The sequence below is a fragment of the Colletes latitarsis genome, unplaced genomic scaffold, assembly GCF_051014445.1.
Source record: "Colletes latitarsis isolate SP2378_abdomen unplaced genomic scaffold, iyColLati1 scaffold0018, whole genome shotgun sequence".
Lineage (NCBI taxonomy): Eukaryota > Metazoa > Arthropoda > Insecta > Hymenoptera > Colletidae > Colletes > Colletes latitarsis.
Genome location: NW_027488369.1, coordinates 15,475,757 through 15,480,667, shown reverse-complemented (window position 1 = coordinate 15,480,667; position 4,911 = coordinate 15,475,757).

Here is a 4,911-nt window from a genome sequence, read left to right as displayed (position 1 = left end):
TAACGCATGTTAGGTTTGGGTTAGGTCTAGGATTTGCCCTCATCAGGCTCATACTTTCGCATATTTCTCATACTTCATGGCTAGATCCTGGGCTGTTTCTGGGTTGTGTCACGTAGTAATGTGGTACCACGCTGAAACAGTCAATTAAACCTGGTCTTGATAAATATTTTAGAGGGTAACGCTTGTTAGGTCTAGGTTAGCCCTGGGATTTTCGCTCATCACACTCATACTTTCGCATTCTTCACGTACTTGTTGAACGGATCCTGGGTTTTTACTGGTTTGGATCAGGTAGTAATGAAGTGCAACACTGAAACAGTCAATTAAACCTGCTTCCATCAATATTTTAGAGGACAACGCATGTTAGGTCTAGGTTAGGCCGAGGATTTTCACTCATCAGACTCATACTTTCGCATTCTCCACATACTTGTTGAACGGATCCTGGGTTTTTACTGGTTTGGATCACGTAGTAATGTGGTACCACACTGAAACAGTCGATTAAACCTGGTATCGATCAATATATTACAGAATAATTCATGTTAGGTCTAGATTAGGTCTGGGATTTGCTCTCATCAGGCTCATTCTTTCGCATATTTCTCATACTTGATGGCTAGATCCTGGGCTTTTTCTGGATTGCATAACGTAGTAATGTGGGTCCACACTGAAACAATCAATTAAACCTGGTCTTGATAAATATTTTAGAGGACAACGCATGTTATGTCTGGGTTAGGTCTAGGATTTGCCCTCATCAGGCTCATACTTACGTGTTTTTCACATACTTGTTGAACAGATTCTGGGTTTTTTCTGGTTTGGATCACGTAGTAGTGTGGTACCACGCTGAAACAGTCCATTAAACCTGGTTTGGATCAATATCTTAGAGGATAACGCATGTTAGGTCTAGGTTAGGCCTGGGATTTTCACTCATCAGACTCATACTTTCGCATTCTTCACATACTTGTTGAACGGATCCTGGGTTATTTCTGGTTTGGATCAGGTAGTAATGAGGGACCACACTGAAACAGTCAATTAAACCTGGTTTCGATCAATATTTTAGAGAATAATTCATGTTAGGTCTATGTTAGGTCTGGGATTTGCTCTCATCAGGCTCATTCTTTCGCATACTTCTCATACATGTTGAACAGATCCTGGGTTTTTTCTGGTTTGGATCACGTAGTAATGTGGGACCACACTGAAACAATCAATTAAACCTGGTCTTGATAAATATTTTAGAGGATAACGCATGTTAGGTCTGGGTTAGGTCTAGGATTTGCCCTCATCAGGCTCATACTTTCGCATATTTCTCATACCTCAAGGCTAGATCCTGGGCTGTTTCTGGATTGTATCACGTAGTAATGTGGTACCACGCTGAAACAGTCAATTAAACCTGGTTTCGATCAATATTTTACAGGATAACGCAAGTTAGGTCTGGAATAGGTCTAGGATTTGCCCTCATCAGGCTTTAACTTTCGCATATTTCTCATACTTCATGGCTAGATCCTGTGCTATTTCTGGATTGGATCACGTAGTAAAGTGGTACCACACTGAAACATTCAATGAAACCTGGACTGAATAAATATTTTAGAAGTTAACGCATCTTAGGTCTGGGTTAGGTCTAAGATTTGCCCTCATCAGGCTCACAGTTTAGCGTTTTTCACATACTTGTTGAACAGATCCTGGGTTTTTTCTGGTTTGGATCACGAAGTAGTGTGGTACCACACTGAAACAGTCCATTAAACCTGGTTTCGCTCAATATTTTTGAGGATAACGCATGTTAGGTCTAGGTTAGGCCTGGGATTTGCCCTCATCAGGGTCATACTGTCGCAGTTTTAACATACTTGTTGAACGGATCCTGGGTTTTTTCTGGTTTGGTTCACGTAGTAATGTGGTACCACACTGAAACATTCAATTAAACCTGGTCTTGATAAATATTTTAGAGGCTAACGCATGATAGGTCTGGGTTAGGGCTAGGATTTGCCCTCATCAGGCTCATACTTTCGCATATTTCTCATACTTCATGGCTAGATCCTGGGCTTTTTCTGGATTGCATCACGTAGTAAAGTGGTACCACACGGAAACATTCAATGAAACCTCGTCTGGATAAATATTTTAGAGGTTAACGCATCTTAGGTCTGGGTTAGGTCTACGATTTACCCTCATCAGGCTCACAGTTTAGCGTTTTTCACATACTTGTTGAACAGATACTGGCTTTTTCTGGTTTGGATCACGAAGTAATGTGGTACCACACTGAAACAGTCCATTAAACCTGGTTTCGCTCAATATTTTAGAGGATAACGCATGTAAGGTCTAGGTTAGGTCTGGGATTTGCTCTCATCAGGCTCATTCTTTCGCATATTTCTCATACTTGATGGCTAGATCCTGGGTTTTTTCTGGTTTGGATCACGTAGTAATGTGGTACCACACTGAAACAGTCGATTAAACCTGGTTTTGATCAATACTTTAGAGGATAACGCAAGTTAGGTCTGGGATAGGTCTCGGATTTGACCTCATCAGACTCATACTTTCGCAACACTTCACATACTCCTTGAACAGATCCTGGGTTATTTTCTAGTTTGGATCACATTGTAATGTGGTACCACACTGAAGCGGTCAATTAAACCTGGTTTCGATCAATATTTTAGAGGATAACGCAAGTAAGGTCTGAGATAGGTCTGGGATTTGCCCTCATCAGGCTCATACTTTCGCATTCTTCACATACTTGTTGAACTGATCCTGGGTATTTTCTGGTTTGGATCACGTAGTGATGTGGTACCACACTAAAACGGTCAATTAAACCTGGTTTCGATCAATATTTTAGAGGATAACGCAAGTTAGGTCTGGGATAGGTCTGGGATTTGACCTCATCAGACTCATACTTTCGCACACTTCACATACTCGTTGAACAGATCCTGGGTTATTTTCTGGTTGGGATCACGTAGTAATGTGGTACCACGCTGAAACAGTCGATTAAACCTGGTTTCGATCAATATTTTAGAGGATAACGCAAGTTAAGTCTGGGATAGGTCTGGGATTTGCCCTCATCAGGCTCATACTTTCGCATATTTCACATCCTTCATGGCTAGATCCTGGGCTGTTTCTGGATTGTATCACGTAGTAATGTGGTACCACGCTGAAACAGTCGATTAAACCTGGTTTCGATCAATATTTTAGAGGATAACACAAGTTAAGTCTGGGATAGGTCTGGGATTTGACCTCATCAGACTCATACTTTCGCGTTTTTCACATACTTGTTGAACAGATCCTGGGCTATTTTCTGGTCTGGATCACATAGTAATGTGGTACCACACTGAAACAGTCGATTAAACCAGGTTTCGATCAATATTTTTGAGGATAACGCATGTTAGGTCTAGGTTAGGCCTGGGATTTTCACTCATCGGACTCATACTTTCGCATTCTTCACATACTTGTTGAACGGATCCTGGGTTTTCTCTGGTTTGGATCACGTAGTAATGTGGGACCACACTGAAACAGTCAATTAAACCTGGTTTCGATCAATATATTAGAGAATAATTCATGTTAGGTCTAAGTTAGGTCTGGGATTTGCTCTCATCAGGCTCATTCCTTCCCATATTTCTCATACATGTTGAACACATCGTGGGTTTTTTCTGGTTTGGGTCAGGTAGTAATGTGGTACCACACAGAAACAGTCGATTAAACTCGGTTTCGATCAATATTTTTGAGGATAACGCAAGTTAGGTCTAGGTTTGGTCTGGGATTTGCTCTCATCAGGCTCATTCCTTCCCATATTTCTCATACATGTTGAACAGATCGTGGGTTTTTTCTGGTTTGCATCACGTAGTAATGTGGGACCACACTGAAACAATCAATTAAACCTGATCTTGATAAATATTTTAGAGGATAACGCATGTTAGGTCTGGGTTAGGTCTAGGATTTGCCCTCATCAGGCTCATACTTCCGCATATTTCTCATACTTCATGGCTAGATCCTGGGCTGTTTCTGGATTGGATCACGTAGTAATGTGGTACCACGCTGAAACAGTCAATTAAACCTGGTTTCGATCAATATTTTAGAGGATAACGCAAGTTAGGTCTGGGATAGGTCTAGGATTTGCCCTCATCAGGCTCTTACTTCCGCATTCTTCACATACTTGTTGAACGGATCCTGGGTTTTTTCTGGTTTGGATCATGTAGTAATTTGGGACCACACTGAAACAATCAATTAAACCTGATCTTGATAAATATTATAGAGGATAACGCATGTTAGGTCTAAGTTAGGTCTGGGATTTGCTCTCATCAGGCTCATTCTTTCGCATATTTCTCATACTAGATGGCTAGATCCTGGGCTTTTTCTGGATTGCATCACGTAGTAATGAAGTACAACACTGAAACAGTCAATTAAACCTGGTTTCCATCAATATTTTAGAGGACAACGCATGTTAGGTCTAGGTTAGGCCTGGGATTTGCCCTCATCAGGGTCATACTGTCGCAGTTTTAACATACTTGTTGAACGGATCCTGGGTTTTTTCTGGTTTGGTTCACGTAGTAATGTGGTACCACACTGAAACATTCAATTAAACCTGGTCTTGATAAATATTTTAGAGGATAACGCATGTTAGGTTTGGGTTAGGTCTAGGATTTGCCCTCATCAGGCTCATACTTTCGCATATTTCTCATACTTCATGGCTAGATCCTGGGCTGTTTCTGGATTGTATCACGTAGTAATGTGGTACCACACTGAAACAGTCAATTAAACCTGGTTTCGATCAATATTTTAGAGAATAATTCATGTTAGGTCTAGGTTAGGTCTGGGATTTGCTCACATCAGGCTCATTCTTTCGCATATTTCTCATACTTGATGGCTAGATCCTGGGCTTTTTCTGGATTGCATCACGTAGTTATGAAGTACAACACTGAAACAGTCAATTAAACCTGGTTT